The sequence below is a fragment of the Peromyscus eremicus genome, chromosome 10 (assembly GCF_949786415.1).
Source record: "Peromyscus eremicus chromosome 10, PerEre_H2_v1, whole genome shotgun sequence".
NCBI classification, from domain to species: Eukaryota; Metazoa; Chordata; class Mammalia; order Rodentia; family Cricetidae; genus Peromyscus; species Peromyscus eremicus.
The window spans coordinates 33,899,797-33,918,140 of NC_081426.1; the positions used below are offsets into that span (position 1 = coordinate 33,899,797).

The 18,344-nt window shown below is 40.3% G+C and overlaps 1 long non-coding RNA gene across 3 annotated transcripts in view; it reads right to left on the bottom strand.

Annotated features, from left to right (window-relative positions):
* LOC131921130 (uncharacterized) overlaps positions 1–18,344 on the bottom strand; it is a 110,358-nt gene that overhangs the window by 91,155 nt on the left and 859 nt on the right. For all 3 annotated transcript variants that reach the window (XR_009381851.1, XR_009381849.1, XR_009381850.1), the window contains exons 2-3: positions 14,560–14,701; positions 14,184–14,250 (exon numbers count right to left, since the gene is read on the bottom strand). This is a non-coding gene — a long non-coding RNA (uncharacterized LOC131921130). The remainder of the gene's footprint in view (positions 1–14,183; positions 14,251–14,559; positions 14,702–18,344) is intronic.

The window sequence follows — 18,344 nt, forward strand, 5'->3', positions numbered from 1 at the left end:
CTTGTACTCCAGATCACCTTGAATTCATTTATGAATCTGTTGATGTGAAGTAGGTAGATTACAAACCCTAGTACTGCAAATCCAACAACTCGGCTCTCTGTTACCTATTTAATTTTTCAAAAGCAATTGACATCTTGGATACACATAGAGTATTGTACTTATAACAAATAATTTATACATTCAGGATATTGCAGCCTGACAAGCCAGATGGCTGCTGTTATTTTATTCTTTCTTGTGTTTTATGGTAAAGGCCACTTCATACTCCATGTTTACAAAGGCAGGCTGTATGCAAATGTTATATTCTTTTTTTAATTTTATAATCACATTTTCTATGATTAATATTTTAAATACAGAAATCAGTTTAACAGTAATTGGCACCCATGTGAGATCTTTCATTATCACATTTATAGTAGTGTGTGTGTGTGTGTGTGTGTGCATGTGTGTGGGTGCATGTGTGTGTGTGTGTGTGTGTGTGTGTGTGTGTGTTCTCTTACGCCACAACATGTATGTGGTGGTCAGAGGACAAGTTGTCACAGTTGGGTCATCTCTTGACCACATGGATCCCAAGGATGGAATTTAGCTTTTTAGAATTGATAGCCAGACTCCTTACCTCCTCAGCTCTGGAAGACTGGATTTTGTGTACAGCCTGGAGAGTGCACAGGTCACTCCAGCATGTTCATTCTTTTCTTTAAGTCATTCCGATCTTTTGCAACATACCAATTCTGTTATGAATTTCATTCAAATTCTGCAGACCAAATGAGATTGTTTTGACTTCTGGCCTCAGGCACATGCTCTCTGCACAGGTTCTTCCCACCCACAATTTAGGTGAAGCACATTGCTTTTTTTCCAGCCTGGGTTTAGAATCTTGGTCCAGTTTTGTTTGTGGGACTCTTTGATTTTACCTCTTTTTTTTTGCCAGTTGAAATAGATTTCTTCCTTGCTTAAAAATAACACATTTCAGAGAGCTTTAAGTGTCAATATAAACCTATCTCATTATTTAGCGCCACCTGGCATTCTATGTGATGTTCAAGAGTATTAACTATTCCATTATTAATTGGTATCCATCCCAGTTTCTTGTTTATAAGCAGGAAGACAATGAGAATCTGTACTCTTGATTCTCTATGTCCAGTGTAAGTGTTTCTTCAGGATGGCTGTCAAGAGTCATGAGTACTGCCAATGTGCAGTGGGCCCTGCAGTAGTCACTCCTGTCCAACTGTGGGGGAGTGGGCACTCTTTGACCCCTTGTTTAAGTAGGATCGGTCTTTCCATTTTCACCCAATCAGAGGGTGACAAAGAGTCTCCTGTTGATTCGGTTTGCATTTCACCATTCTGGAGCATCCTTTCGTGCAGGCATTGAACTCTTGTAGCCCCTTTTCTGCTTATCTCATGCTAAAGTCTCTACTAGGCTACGAATCTTTATTGATTTCTCAAAATATTTCTGTATTCCAAATACAGCCACTTGGTTGCTACATACACCAAGTTTCTCTTATTCTGGACTTTTCATTCACTTCTGTTACTTTATCCACTCTAATTTGCTTAGGACTCCAGTTATTTGATTCTCCTGAAATCACTGTTGGCTTCATTTATTGTGACTTATTTGTGAAAACAACTGTGTCTCTTTTAGAAATGCCCTGTAATAGCAGTGGCCTTACACCCATTTGGGAACTTTTGAATGGCTTGCTGAATTTAAGTGGTAACTTCCTGAATTTAAGGGTTTATTTCCTCAAAGTCTGTTCTATGCTCTCCTGGATGGTGGTTATGGGGTACACATGTAGCCACTTCCCTTTTAAGTTACGTCTTCCCCTCTCAGTTCTATGGGAGAAGAGTCTGAGCAAATCATAATTAAACTACACCCAGACATTATCAGGATATAATCCCTAATGTTGACACAGCTCACCGTTGCTTCTTGGTCTACATAATCATGTTGATGTATTGATTGAAGGAAGACTAACTAAGAGCATAATGTGACAGCGACTGTCTCCTGTCCCTTCCTCAGAAAACTTTGCTGGTCCTAACACCTGAACTCTAGAACCTTGAATGTAAAGGGATGGAAAGGACATTAAGTGTTCAGGAGGACAGCAGCGAGACAGGGAGGGGAACAGAAGTGTGAAGGATGAGGTTTCCCTAGTTGGAATAAGAAATAGTCTGTGGGTCAGAGCAAGGAGGTTTTACCTAATTTGTCTAATTCTAAAGAGCCTGAGAAACAAGGGAGCACTTTAGTCAGTAGAGAAATGTGCTTTGTTCCCAAAGGATATCCTGGCTCAAAACTAAGGAGGGGTAATAGAGGAACCAGTTTTGGGAGACACCTGATTAATGGCTGAGGAGGTGTTCAATGGGAAACAAGGACAGGGTGCAAGGTAGATGTGTGTGTGTGTGTGTGTGTGTGTGTGTGTGTGTGTGCATAGTGCATAGGTATGTATGTGTTATGTGTTGTGTGGCATGTGTATGCATGCATGGGTGTGAACATGTGTGTGCCTCTTGTGTATATGTTCAGTGTTAGGAATTAACCCTGGGCACTCTCACTTATCCTACACTAAGGAAGAACTGTACCACTGAGCTATGTTCTTGTCCCTTGCCATCTATCCTTCTAGGTTTTTTTGTTTGTTTGTTTTGTTTTGTTCTGGGGTTTTTTGTTTATTTGTTTTTAGAGACAGGATTACTCTGTACAGCCCTGGTTGTTCTGGAACTCACTCTGTATACCAGGCTGGCCTTGAACTCAGAGACTCACCTGCCTCTGCCTCGCAAGGTTTTTTGGTTTTTTTTTTTTTTTTTTAAGAAAGACTCTCACTAAATTACCCAAGCTGGACCTTGAACACATTCTATAGCCTAAGCCTAAATTGCTGTCCTCTTGCCTCAAAGTCTCAAATAACTTGGCATGGAACTATGCCATCATGCCCAGACTTAAGCAATAACATGATTCCATTACCTTTCTTCAGCAAATAAAGACAAAGTACGAGAATGATGTGGCCATGAGTCCCCCCATCCCTCCTCTACCCCACATCCAAGTAATGTATTTCGTTTTCATATTTTCCCATCAGTGTATTAACTGGAGAAAAATCAGTAAGTCTTGAGTCATTCTCCCTTTATTGCACATGATTTGCTTTCTTTTTTCAACCATAAACTAGAACCTAAGATTTTGCTTTTGAGTACATGTCCAGAGAGAAATGGTATTTTTTTTTTTTTTTTTTTTTTTTTTTTTTGGTTTTTCGAGACAGGGTTTCTCTGTGTAGCTTTGCGCCTTTCCTGGAACTCACTTGGTAGCCCAGGCTGGCCTCGAACTCACAGAAATCCACCAGCCTCTGCCTCCCGAGTGCTGGGATTAAAGGCGTGCGCCACCACCGCCTGGCAAGAAATGGTATTTTTAAGACTAAAGAAAATAATTATTTTTTATTTAAAAATTGTGTTAGGTATATTAATGCTATTTGGACTTATTACCATTCAGTAAAAGAAAAAAAAATGATCATGGTAGCTTAACATTAGCGAGTTCATGAATGGAAATAGTTCTGGTTCATTTGGCTCATGTTAGATAATGATGTTTTCCTCTAGGCAACTTAAAAATTACACTTTTTTTCCCCAGATAAAATCAATTAAAGCAAAAGCCATATCTTACTGTAAATTTTCCCTAGTATTCTTTGAACTCTGAACTTTGCTACTTAAGGTCCAGTCACGATTAGAGTAAGGTAGTATATATATTTTTTCTTTTTTTCTTTGTTTTGTTTTGTTTTAAACATTTATTTATTTATTATGTATACAGTGAGTGTTTGACCTGCAGGCCAGAAGAGGGCACCAAATCTCATTGTAGATGGTTGTGAGCCACCATGTGGTTGCTGGGAACTGAACTCAGGACCTCTGGAAGAACAGCCAGTGCGCTTACCCACTGAGCCATCTCTCCAGCTCCGCTAGTATATTTTCATAAGCACAGAAGTACTGGTTGCTCTCCCTCCTCATTTATTACAACCTATCCTGGTGCAACAGCCCTAGATATGGGTTTAAAGTCTGTGCATACTCACATGCACATGGACATGTCTTTTACTTAAGTTTTGACCTCATGAAAGTTTCTTCTTTTGTCTAAGCATAATATCACAAACCTGGAGATAACTACAACTTAACTTTCTTAGTCACAGGGTGTTGAGGTGTTACAGTGAGCGTTGTGGATATAATGATTTTGAGATGTAATTATTATTGATGTAACTATTATAATTATGTTTCAGGGCTAGATCAGGCATGCACCAGGATATAAAAACACACTGCACAAAGCATACTCAAAATTTGCTTCAGAGGAGCATCTGCCAAGGTATTTTCTCCAATCATCTGAATGGACTGTTGAGCTAATCCATTTCAAGCTGTTCTTTAACTCTACAAAGCTGGGCAGGGAAAATGACTGACACCTGTGCAGTAATGTCTGGTGACTTTAGAAGGTAAATTAGCCTTTTTATCCCACAAGGCCTGTCACAGCACATCCTGTCCTGAGTCAGAGCTGTCCCTTCCAGCCTCCCTTTAGGTCATTCTTAGCCCCCCTCTTTCCCCCAGAGGTTATCCATCCTACATACTGCTATCTAAAGCTTTATTGCAATCCTTCCTTCTTGTAGTAAGCTTCCTACTCTATCTCACCTCCTGCAATAAAAGACAAGTACTGCTGTGCTCTGGCTTGCAAATTGCTTTTCCAACCAGTCTAAATGGCAGGATACTGAAACAGATCATGCTGCTTCATCCATCAAGGCATCTGCACATGTGACTTCTGTTTGCTTACAATGTCCTTTCTCCCCATTTTACCCAATTAACTCCTATCTTTTGCTGACCCAGATCTTCAGTGACGTTCTGCAGGATGTCTCTTGCGACCTCTTACCCTTGAAAGAAATAACCTTTTCTTCCATTTAGCTAATTGTGTACCTTGTCTCCAGCTGTCATTGAATGTCTCACATCCAGTCCTGCCTCTCCGGGGAGAATGTGAGCTTTATAGGCTTGGGGTCCATGTGAAATGTATTTTGAAATGTAGACTAGTGCCTATCAACAGGCTAATTTCTGCTACACTGATTTCTATCAGTTTGAATGTCATTGGGAAACACTTTCACTTTCAACTTAACTAGCATTTATTTTGCCTGTGTTGTGTGACATCAGTGAGGAAACCTAGATCAGCTGTGAACAATGCAGAAGGCTCTCTGCCTTAGCTGAACTTTCTTCTCAAGATATAGGCAGGCATTTTGTACATACAAATTCCATCCTCAACTCAACCAAAAGCTCCACGAGAGGAGGGATGGGTCTCCTATCCAAATTGCTCTCTCTGTATGGACACTGTCTACCTTCAATACATTATTGAGTAAATGATTGGGCTGGACAGTCACACTCCATCTACAACAAATTAGGTTCATGATTTGCAGTTTTGTCTACTGGCATTTTAAAATCTAGAATCCATGTTGAGCAATGGATCGCACCAGAGTGTCTGGCTCTAATTTTAGGCAACAGAATGTTACAGGGCTAACAGCCATCTGTTTCCTTTGAACAAATCTGTAACTGTGAAGTGTGAATGCATATTTTTATAGCATTTATAATTTTTAAATTATACCAGTTTTGATTTATTGAAAGAAATTTAGAAATTTAAAAAAAAACAAGAAAAAAGTTAAAATTATCTAGAGCTAATTTTTGTAAACTGTGACTAAGTCTGTATTTTTCCTTTTATCTTTTGTGTGTCTGCAAAATATATGTGCCATACATACTTATATACATGGCACATGGGGTAGTATAGCGCATTATAATATTTAATAAGACAATATAGCTGCATTTCCAAAAGCTATAGTATATGTGCTAATAGATGTATGTTTAATATATATATATTATATATATATATATCCTTTTATTTGCAATATAAAAAAATCTGCAGATTATTTTCCCTTTAATTTCCTTGGCAAATATTTCCTTAATCAAGAATTGACAAAATTATATACTGTCAGTGACTGTAAAAATGCAAATTAAAAACGAATCTCACTCTTGTTTCTGTAACTCAGGGAACTCACTCACATAGCTCCTCCCCACAGCACTCAGACTTACACATGCCTGAGAAGGGGGCCACAGGAAACTTGGGCTCAAGGAATACAGGCTTTAAGGGAGTATTGGGTGGTACCCTCACAAGGCAGGCAGATTTACTGTCATGTTCTAATGGACCTCAGATGCTGCATGAATGACACCAGAGGGCTACCTTGCTGGAACTGAAGCAGAGTGGGAGATCCTGTAGGTATCCCTAGTCATTTTGATGTTCCTCCCCTCACCTAGAACATTAATTCCTACTAACTGTAATGGTTAATGAACACATTCCCCAGCGTATATTTTAGTGATGATATTTTAAGTGTTGTGTATCCAGAATAAATGGGATGAGTCTCATTACACTTATTTTAAATTCTAGGAAAAAGCCTAGAATTTAATTAAATTTTACCTACAAGTATTAAATTTTAGAAACATTATTGTTTATACACAAATATTTTTGATAGAATTGCCAAAAGAACAACAACATCAATTAATGAATATCCTTGGGTTAATGTACATGTATATGTAAATGCATGCATATATTTGAAGTATGACTGTCTGACTGTAGACTATATGTAGCCATACCATGTGGATAAGCACAAGTGTTCCTCCATTTATCTAACTTAGAGTATTAAATATTAAATCAAAATGTTTTCCAGAAATTGCATGATACTGTCTATATAATTATCTGTGTTTCTACATATTGCTTTTTTTCAATAAGTAAAACATTTTGAACACTGTATTCTTGTCATAAATATTCTTTAAATACTGCTGAAACTATTCCCTGAGGCTTGTTTTCCTTAGACGTTGTACTCATCTGTTAAAATACGAAAATGACAACCACTTATTGTTTTCTGTGTGTCAAAGAAATGCTAAGAATTTCCAAACATATTCTCATTTTTTATATGTGAAGCTCAAAGTATTAAAGTTAAGTTTCTAACTTCATTTTGTGATGTTGTTAAATATTTTCAGATACAAGACAATCCTATTATACTAAGCTGACTTAGAGAGTTTTTGAAAATTATAAACAGCAAACATTGACTACTCTCTTATGGGCAGTACATAAGGCAATTTAAGGAAGCTAACTTTAGGAATATGTGCTTCGTTTTCTAGTTGGGCTTGACAAAGCCTTGTTACATTGACAGGCTCACATTGACAGGCCGTATTATCCTCATTGTGGTGGTCTCAAACATCTCTAAGCTTTGATGGTTAGTTTTCTACCTCACCTAAACCCTCCTCAGAAACAAGGCTTCCATAGCAATGACAGACACACTACCTTACAACAATAGAAGTTCCTTTGTCTTCTGGTTCTGGAGATACAGAGTTCGAAAAGGCTGTCTGTGGAGTCAAACCCACTTTGCTGATTCCCAAGAACATCATCTGGCCTCTGTGGGCATGCAGTGTTCTCTGCTTTATGACACCATGACTGTACTCTCGGCCTCCATTTTCACACAGCCTTCTCTTCTGTGGTCTTTTCTCTGTCATTTCCTTTCTCTTTTGGAAGGATACCCCATTGGATCAGTTCTGCTCTCATCCAGGATGCTATGCACTCAACATCCATACCACAGTTACACCTGAAAAGCCTTTTATTCCATAAACCCATTATATACTATGGTCCTGAATGAGACACTCTTCCCACAGATAGTATCCAACCCATTGCATCATAGAATCTCAATTTCTGCCTTCTGGAAATTTCTATAAATTGCAAGTTCTAGTTTTTGAGTTTATAAGATGGAGCAAAGAAATGGATGCCCTGTCATCATTATTACAGTTTAAACTTTGCTGGGTTCTTTTCTGTGAAATCACAATGGCTTCCCATCTCCACTCCTTTGAACAGTGTTTTGAGCATAGAGACCTGTATCACTCCTGGTTCTCTTTCCCTCCACCTGCTATGAGAGTTTAGACAATTGATTTAACCTCTATGGAATCCAGATATGGCTTATATAATACAGAAAAAAATGAATCTGGCTGTACAAGATTGCTGTGATGTTTTAAGTAACATCATGTGTGCAAGCTACCGAGTGCCCTGGAATATGATGCACCGTTAGTATGTGTATAGAGTTTGTACTTTGGCCTTTTTTCTGACTTAAATTTCCAATTTGGCTTTCTCTCACAGATGGCAAACCAAAGAATCATAGCTACTGAATGTAGGCTCATCTGTAACTCTGTGAGAGTAGCTACCTCTAGTATTTTAAGTTCACGTGAGACAACTCACTCTTATGCTAATGTTCTGACAAGGTATATGAGGCTAAATCTGTCAGCCTTGTGGTTTCTTTCCACCTCTCAAAAGCCATTGTCTTAACCAGTTCAGGATTTATTAAATTTTTCTCCCATGAGTTCTCATTTGAGACACCCAAGACGGCAGGCTGTCCTTGAGTCCTACAGGTCCGAGCACACACCTGAAACAAGATGGACCTAGCACATACTGCCACAGGCCTCTCATTTTAAATGGCTGGAAGGCATCCCTTTGTAGCTAGAGTTTTCCTGCCTGGCCCACAGTCAGGACAAATCTCTCTCACCGGCCAGTCCCACAGCCTCTCAGACCCGACCAAGTAAACACAGAGACTTATATTGGTTACAAACTGTATGGCCATGGCAGGCTTCTTGCTAACTTTTCTTACAGCTTAAATTAATCCATTTCTATAAATCTATACCTTGCCACGTGGCTCGTGGCTTACTGGCATCTTCACATGCTGTTTGTCATCGTGGCGGCTGGCAGTGTTTCTGACTCAGCCTTTCACTTCCCAGCTTTATTCTCCTCCTTGTCCCGCCTATCCTTCCTCCTGCCTGACTACTGGCCAATCAGTGTTTTATTTACCAACCAATCAGAGCAATACATTTGCCATACAGAACATCCCACAGCATCCCTTCTTCATGTCTATGTATTCTTTTCCCTCCTCAGGATAAAGCACACATTTCCTTCTTTGTTCCATGAGATGAAGTTTTCAATCTGAGCCAGTCTCATTTCTTCTTCTCAAACACATGGCATGTGTCTCCACAACTGAACAAACCCCAGTGTCCCAATATGCCTGGGCTCAGCACTGGATTCAGGAACTATCTTTCTGCATTTGCTCTGTACATGGAAAGGATGTTTGGAAAGCTATACTGACGTGTTCTACTTTAACCATGCCCCAGGGCTATAGGTTGTATTTGGGCATTTTTGTAGAAATTGGGTAAAGAAGAAAGCATCAATGGAGATATTAAAATCATGAAGAGTGTGCATTGGAGGTTAACCTTCCCTGAATGCTTTGGGAGTGGGCTGATTCTGTTGGATGAGCGAAGCTCACAAAGCCCCATCCAGGCATTCTGACTTTAATGGAGGTACCATCCATCTCCTTGGCTCTTTAACTTACGGGCAATGACAGCTACCTAGATTTGTCAACTCAGACCCAACTCAAACCTTCTTGCACTCCTTAACCTTGACCACATTAATGTGATGAATCTCTTTCTTATCTCTCCTCAAATGTCTCAACCTGAACTTGCTGTCACTTAACTGCTTGTTCTGTAGAAAGCACAGAGAAATCCTTTAACTGGGACACTGGAGTCAGGGCATTCACATATTAAGAAACACAGTGAATGGGATGGAAATGCCTTGGTCCTATACATATTTTGATTTGGCAGCATAAGGTGAACTACAAGTACAAAGTAAAGACAGAAGCACAAAGCTAGAACCACAAAGGTATGTGCCCTGGTTTGTTTTTGTCAACTTGACCCAAATCTAAATATATTTGGGAAGAGGGAATCATAATTAAGAAAACAGCTCCATTAGATTGGCCTGTAAGCAAGTCTATGAGGTAGTTTGTTGATTAGTGATGGATGTGGGAGGACTGAGCTCACTGAGAATGTGGTGTCCTGGGTTGTATAAGAAAGTAGGCTGAGCAAGCCAGTAAGAATCGTTTCTCCATGGCCTCTGCATAGGCTCCTTCCTCCAGGTTCCTGCCTTGAGTTACTGTCTTGATTTCTCTCTTGATGGAGCATGACATGAAACAAAACCTTTTCTCCCCAAGTTGCTTTTGATTATGGTGTTTTATCACAGTGATAGAAACCCTAACAATACATGTCTGTAACTCCCTGCTCCTTCCATTGGATACTTAGTCCTTGGGACATGAGATAAGCTTGTTTTTGTAGTGTTAAACATGTGTACATACATACATACATACATACATACATACACACACACACACACAGAGGGACACATGCATGCACACATACACACACACCACATGGCTGCATGCATGCATTTACAGAAGAGCTGGAGAGAGAGAAGGAGGGGATGTGTGCAAAAAGGAATCAGAGGTATAGGCAAATAGGCAGTTACAGGGAACCCCACCTCCACATCTGTTATCTTCCTGCCCTCCACACCTACTGTTCTCAGCTAGTATAAGATCCCCCCACCCCCAGATTCTACCAATTGAGCTTTGACTCAAATCCTTCCTCAGGTCCCCATAGCCCTGTGATAAATAAGGTGTGGAGAGATCAGAATTCAAACTGTTCTTTTCTGTCTGCAACCTTCAGAAAACAGGTCCGGGTGACTCCTTTCCCTCCATATGGACTGACTCATCCCTGATGTGATGTGTCAAATTTTTCGGACTGCAGATTGAGCTCCATAGCTTTCTTCTCCCTGTAAATATCATTGCTACCTTTGAAGGATCATCACAAGTACTTAAGATCCTTTGATGAAAGGCTCCTAATTGAATCTTTGAATAAATGAGTAATTATTATCCTTTCATCTGGAATACACTGGGCAGGCCCTCATAATGGGAATTGACAAGATCAGAGAGGAGTCTAAAGTTAGGTCTTGCCAGCCATCGTTGCTCATAATTAGTATAGATGTGTTCATTAGTTAGCATTGTCCTCTACTTACAAGTAGAGCTCAAGTTGGAGTCCCTAAGGAAACTGAGTTGATGAGTACAGAGAAACTGGGCCATCCAAGAACAATCATATGCAGGTGTGATTCAGAAGGGCAACTTTGAAGACATGATGTCCTCATACACAGCTCAGAATGACCTGTGACTTTGGTTAGCCAAAGGTTATCATTAAGACTCAGTTTCTCCATCTGTGGTGATATATTGTGTACCCTAATAAAATTTACCTGAAAATCAGAGAACAGAACAAGCCACTAGATTAAACATAAAGGCCAGGCAGTGGTGGCACACACCTTTAATCCTAGCACTTGGGAGGCAGAGATCTGTCTGGATCTCTGGGATTTCAAAGCCACCCTGGACTACATGAGATTGACTCGGTCTAGGAGAGAAACAGAGCCAGGCAGTGGTGGCACATGCCTTTAATCCCAGGAAGTGATGGCTGGGTGTAGAAAGGTATATATGGCAGGAAGAGATAGGAACTAGAGGCTCTTTCAGTTGGAGCCTTTCAGGTGAGGACTCAGAGGATTTCAGTCAGAGGATTCTTGGAGTTGGTGAGATGAGACATGACAGAAGCTTGTTCCTTTCTCTCTCTAATCTTTCAGCATTTACCTTAATATCTGACCCTTGGTTTTTATTAATAAAAGACCTTTAGAAATTCAAACAACATCACATGGGGAATGAGTTGGACTTTAACCAAGCACCATCCTTTGTGTCCTGAACATACACTGAGTGTAAATTTTCATAATCATCAACACTGGGGTTGGCACCTGTTTGTCACATGTGCTCATAAGGTTCTAGTTCCTGTTTTACTCTTTTTTCTTGGTCATTGTGTTTTGACACTGGCTTCTTACAGCCTAATTCCAACTACATTTTCATTGATATTCAGTGAAAAAGCAATTCCCCATTATTTTCCTTCTCTTCCTCTCTCTACTTTTTCAAAATTATCTTTTTCTTTCCTATCTCGCTTCCTCCTCTCTCCCTCCCTCCCTGCCTTCTTTCTTTCCAAGTTTTTCAGTTTACTTACTGGAATGGTCCAAATATTTTTCTCCATTTTACCAATATCAAGCACTACTTTTGCTCATTTTTAAAATGTATGTGTTTTCACATATAAGTTCATAGAAAGGTCACATCATGTATCCTTCCTCAAGAGCAGTTCACTTTTTTTTTTTTGAGACAGGTGTCTCACTGGGACTTGGCACACACTAATTAGACTGGGCTAGCCGGCCAATGAGATTTGGGTATCCTCCAGTCCCTTCTGTCCCTGCACTTAAATTACAAGCATACACCGCTGTGCATAGCTGAAACATGTGAGCTCTGGGGACCAAACTTTGGTCAGCATGCTCGTATGTTACAAATTCAGCTGTATTCCCAAGCTTCAACTCACTTTTGTTCCAGTAAACCTGCACAACAGATGACCTTCAACTGAATAGTATACCTTGTAGTAATAAAATTAACTTCCTGTTTACTTGTATTTGCATTGACTAGAGTTTAGCTTAACCCACATGAACTTAACTCCAAACTAAAGGTTTATTTCACTTGTCTTTTATTCTCTCTGAATAATCAGACATGTGAATTCTATTCTGTGATGAAAGGTGGCTATGTAGAGGGAAATGCTTAGGATATGTCAGGTTCTGCCATTTCTCAAATGGTATTTAGCACCATTGATTACAGCAAATCATGAGGTTAAACTCACAGTCAGGGGCAGAATGACATCAACAAACATGAGGGAAGATATGGTAACCCCAAAGTCAATAGTGACTATAGGGGATATTTGCTGAAAAACATTCTAACGGGTAAGCATGATTTATTCTCTGAAATTTTATATATGTATTCATATATCTTGATTATATCCAAATATTTTCAGAAAAAAAGAAAACTTTGCCAAATTGGTAGAAGAAAACTAGTATATTTCTTCTTTTTATTTCTTGTTTTTACATACTAACAAAGCTTCCCCTACCTCCACTCTTCCAAGTCCCCCCCCACTCCCCTACACCCCATCTACTTGTCTTTCACTGTTTCTCTTCAGATACATGCAGGCATCCCATGGATCAGCCAACCATGGTCTATCAAGCTGCTGTGAGACCAGGCCCCTTCCTCCACCAAGGCTGGATGAGGCAATCCATCAAGAAGAGTAGGTCCCAAAAGTGGGCAACAAAGTCAGAGATATCCCCTGCTCTCACTGCTAGAAGTCCCGTATAAAGAACAAGCCACACAACTGTAATAGATGTGCAGAGGGCCTAGGACAGTCCTGTGCAGGCTCCCAGGATGTCTGTTCAGTCTCTATGAGCTCCGATGGGCCCAAGTCAGTTGGTTCTGTGGGTTTTCTTGTAGTGTCCTTAACACCACTGGGTCTGGTAATCCTTCCTCCCCTTCTCCCTCAGGATTCCATGAGCTGGGCCTGATGTTTGACTGTGGGTCTCTGCATCTGTTTCTGTCAATTTTGAGGTGAAGCTTCTCTTATGGCAGTTGGGGTAGGCACCAATCTATGGGTGTAGCAGAACAGCATTAGGACTCATTTCATCGACTTTTTTTTTTTTTGCCATTTGTGTTTGGTTCTATCTTAGATCTCTGGGGTAACCTGCTTATGGATAGAAAATCAGTGAATTTCATTTATATTCCTTTGATAGTTTCTGAGAAATTTTATAATATATTTTAACATTTATTATATTTCTCTGAATTTTACTTTCCAGCTATTTTGTGGGGTGTCTTTCTTAGTAAGTTGTCAAATAACTTTATATACTGAGAACATTCATTTTGTGAGTCAGGACATCAGTAACTTTCTGCTTTTTAATTGTAAGTAATGTTTAGGAAGAATGTAATGCTTGATGGTGTTTGGTTTAAGAGTTCGGCCTCAGGTCATGGTTAGAAGCTCTTCCTAGGATGAGGCTGTGCACAATTATTCTTGCCCCATTTGGATTTTATGTTTTGCTTCTCATGTTTTTACCAATATATTTTTCTCCAGTATAAATTTGAAACAATGTTATTATTTATCTCCAAATAAGTCCTCATAATTTATGCTTAAGATGAAACTTGAGAGGAATTCATCAGGGAGGCAGGGAGGCTGTTTGAGGGCTGAAAGGGTGGATGATTATGGACAAAATCACTAAGAGCAGACAAGGTACTTAACCGACAAGGTGTTTGCCAGCAAAGTATTTACAGTGAGTTTTCAATTCTCCCTCCACCAGGTGGTTAGGTTCAAGATAGAGGGAAGAAAACACTGGGCTTCTAGGCCTAAAGCTTAACTGAAAGACAGCATGCCATCTCTTCTGCTGACAATCACTTTCACAGGTATGTACTCACTCATAGCAGGATACTAGATGTGGAACAAGGATGACTGGACTGCTACTCACATCACCAGGGAGGCTACCTGGAAAACAGGACCCCAAGAAAGACACGGGGATGGCCCAATGACAGAGAAATGGAATGAGATCTACATGAACAGCCTGGACATGAGTGGGGGTAGTGAAGGGCAAAGGTCGAGGGAAAGAGAGCTTGGGGGAGCGGGAGATCCCAGCTGGATCAACAACAGAGAGGGAGAACAAGGAATAGGAGACCATGGTAAATGAAGACCACATGAGAATAGGAAGAAGCAAAGTGCTAGAGAGGCCCACAGAAATCCACAAAGATACCCCCACAACAGACTGCTGGCAATGGTCGAGAGACAGCCCGAACTAACCTACTCTGGTGATGAGATGGCCAAACACTCTAATTGTCGTGCTAGAAACCTCATCTGACAGTAAGTAACTTCTTGAAGGACTCCTCCAACAGGAAGCATGTGGAATCAGACAGGCTATTCTCCACTGCCAGTTTCTCCTTTCCTGTGGAGAGGGCACAAAGGCTTCCACTCTCTAAGAGGTCATTCAACCTACCACAGTTTCTACTGTAAGGAAGCAGGGTACCAGATACAGAGATATCCAGGACTAAGAAGTGAAGTGGTCCATTGACTGTCCTTAGGAAATGAGGGAGAAAGAATGAGAGAAAAGAGACTGATTTCAACATGTTTATCTTGACCAAGAAATGAGTATAGATTTCCCTGAGGCCCTCATTTATTCTCATGACCTAAATATAATAATAGTGATAAAAATAATAATAACCATGCTAAGTTCTATAGTTTGAAGAGGCCAGTATAAAATAAAAATATGAGTTTCCTTATTCAAAACTAAGAAGAAAACAACCTTAAAGTTACTAAAATTAAAGCTTTTTCTTCTGTTTGATAGGCTCTTTCTCCCAATGTTTTCTTTTTCTATTTCATGTCAATCTCAATAAGGAAAAGTTAGATTTCTAAATGGGTAACATGACTTTTTCTAGTTATTCTCATATTTGAAGGCCATTGGTGACTGTGGATACATAAACACATTATTATGTATAAATGTACATGAGTTCTTGATCCTCCTGGCTCTCTCTCCAGGCCTGACGTTACTGACCTAGGCCACCATCCTTGTTTTAAGCATCTCTGTTGCCCAACTTACTGAGAGGTAAGAGTGTGGACAAAAAGACACAGTGGGGACCCAGTCTTGGTCTTCATCTGTTTTGCTATGTAGCCATATCTGATGTGAACAATCGGCTAGTGCGGGAAACTAACCAGTGTAGGGGAGACCATGTCAGGGCTTCTTGGCTTCTGTGTTCTTCTTATTTCTTTGTTTGAAGCAAATTCTATTTGGAAAGAAAAACGTATCCTCCCTGAGTTGTCAGCCACTTTGTTGCTCAAAGAGGACCCGGTACCTACCTGTGTTGACCAGGTCTCACTGAACACCCAATCTGTCTCCTGGAATTCTATGCCTAGGGGGGTCTGCAATACTCAGTGCTAGTGTGTGGCATGGAAGGTGGACTTACGTATTGCATATATCTTCACCATGCCTGTGTTTGCTCCATCATCACACTGGACATCAATTCCAAGATACAACTTCAAAGATAAAATTAAGTGATTCCAAGAGAGTGGACACTGGTATGTTATACTAAGCACAAGACTCTAAAGAAGCCAGGATTTGTGAACTCATTCATAAGGCTGGCTGTGACATCAGATATTGTTCTTTGGATAAGTGCTTGGACTTGGACTTGCAAGTGCTTTTTAGATATAATAACACTTAATTATCACAGAAACCTGATAATAATCCCCATCCATGGACAAGAGAACTGAAAGTTAGGAGCTTGCTTGCCTTGAGTATATTCTCACAGCTGTCCCATGTCAGAACTGAATGTAAAGACCTTGTATGTGACTCCAGAACCCAAACCATGGACCTCTGTCCCCACTCTTCATGCCCATGAAACAGGCAGCCCAAACTAAAAACCTTACAGAGCAAGCAGGGAATATGGAAGTTTTGAGTTTGATACTGTGTGTGCTCCTTCCAAAGTCCAAGTCTCAGTCAACACAAAAATTTGAATCAGAGGAGCATTTGATTGTTTCTTGGAACACAGAGTAACTTTTCTTCCCAGAATTTCTTCCTTTAGAAACATTTCTTTATTCATAAGATAGAATCCCATTCTTTAAGCTTCAGAGGTAACACTCTGGCATGCAAAGTCACCAAGAGAAGCTAAAGAAGAAGCCAGCCAAAGGTCTCAGGGCATTCACTATATAAAACAAGCACTGCATACATATCAACTAATGGTTTAGCACTTTTTTCTCCCGAACAACCCAGCTGTATACACCAAGGCAAACAGAGTCCATCTTTAAACTGTATCTGAAACTTTGCATAATTTTCCTCTCTCTGAGTTTATAAGCTATGACAATCAAGGAAGCCTTGAACTTCTGAACTGCTGGTGGATGATTTTGTGTTTGTATGAAGATAGTTTAAGAACTAGGGCAAGCACAGAGGAGGGAGTTCTCTAGAAAGGGAGGAAGAGAGATAGGAAGGGAGGGAAGGACACAGAGGGAATGAATTGAAGTCTTAATTTTTAGCCATACTTAAAAGCTAACCTTAATCCTCTGAAATTTCCAGGTAAATATTTTTTCTCTCCCTTACCTTGGTTTGAACTATAATGTTTATGTTTAATGGATATAATAGTTCTTATTAATGCTGGTAGATAATTTTAAAAGTATTCTAGTGTTCATCCCTGTGAAATTACAGAGCTGTAAATATTGGCTCATTCATTTATCCGTTATAACAGTGAATGTGTTTGTGCTAGCCGTACCTCCTGTGTATGTTAAGAGCTCTGCACACACAAGCCTTGGGAGAGCCTAACCTTTAGTGACCTGTTCTGTGCTTGAGGGTTCCATTGAGCAAGTATAGTGCTGGTTTGGGGCTGCCTCTGGAGCCGCAGGATCTTGGGCCACTGGAAGGTGGGTGAAGTGCCTATCTTCTTACTGTGGCAGAGCTTTCAACACCACCTTCTTCACATTCAAGGCCTTTGCTTTGGCTTTGGGAGGGCAAGAACTTCCTTCTTCCTATTCAGTGCCATCTTTGAGAAAAGGGTTTATTCCTAATCTTAAAGAAAATAACTCCCTCAGCTATCCGTTCCCAACCCAGTTGTATTTATTTCCTGCATTGAGACTATCACATCCCTTTTCCTTGTGGGATATAAATATTTCCATCTCTTGGACAAGTAAGCAGAATAGTGATAGGTGAAGCTCTGCTCACAGAAATCGTTTGGCACTTTCTTTTCTAGAAATAAGACACATTCCTTCATTCTATAATAGCGTGCCATTTGATGTACATTGATTTATGCAAACACTTGGAAAACCCAGGTTCAGTTTACACTTTTGAATGATTTCTTCACTCTTTAAAGGAAGTGTCACTGAAAGATGCACGGCTCAGAGAACAATATTCATCTTTCAGATTTAAGTTTCACTCGGCAGAGAGAAAGGTCGCTGCCTCTAAATCAATGTCTTTCCTGAGCTCTGCCTTAGGGTCTTGAAGCTTTATTGGAGCAACTAGGCTGATTTCCCTCCCCCACCCTAATCTAGCTCTCTGAAGTTTCCTGGAAAAGGCAAAACAGGACTACCCTCATTAACAAGTCATTATTATCCAGGAAGTCACTTTTGATAAGTTTTTTGCACCCTAATAGGCCTCTCCGCTGACACAGCAATCCAGATCAGACCATTTCAAGATTGTATTAGAAAAGGCCCTGGGTTAATGGGTAAAGCGTTTCCCAGGTGATTCTCCAGCCCTCCTGAGAGGAGATGGGGAAGAGAGACTGGAAAATCACATTTGTTTTCTGGGATGCAGCTTAAATACCCTGTGGGAGTGGTCTTGAGCATCTCTGGGGGAGGAGCCATGTTTGGTGGACTTTGAAGGGGCCAGTTTGGGGAAAGAAATGAGGGAGGGGAGTTGAAATGGATCTTCCACCAGAACATCCCAGACTCTTTGGGTATATGGATGCCAAGGTGCCAGGGGCTGAGGTGGAGCTTCCCCCAGAACAACTTTAACTCAGACTAGTTCTCCATCTGAGAATCTCCCCATGCTTTGGAGTGAGATGCAAATGCCCAATATGATTGTTGGGCCTAGGATTTGTTTGCTTTGCTGT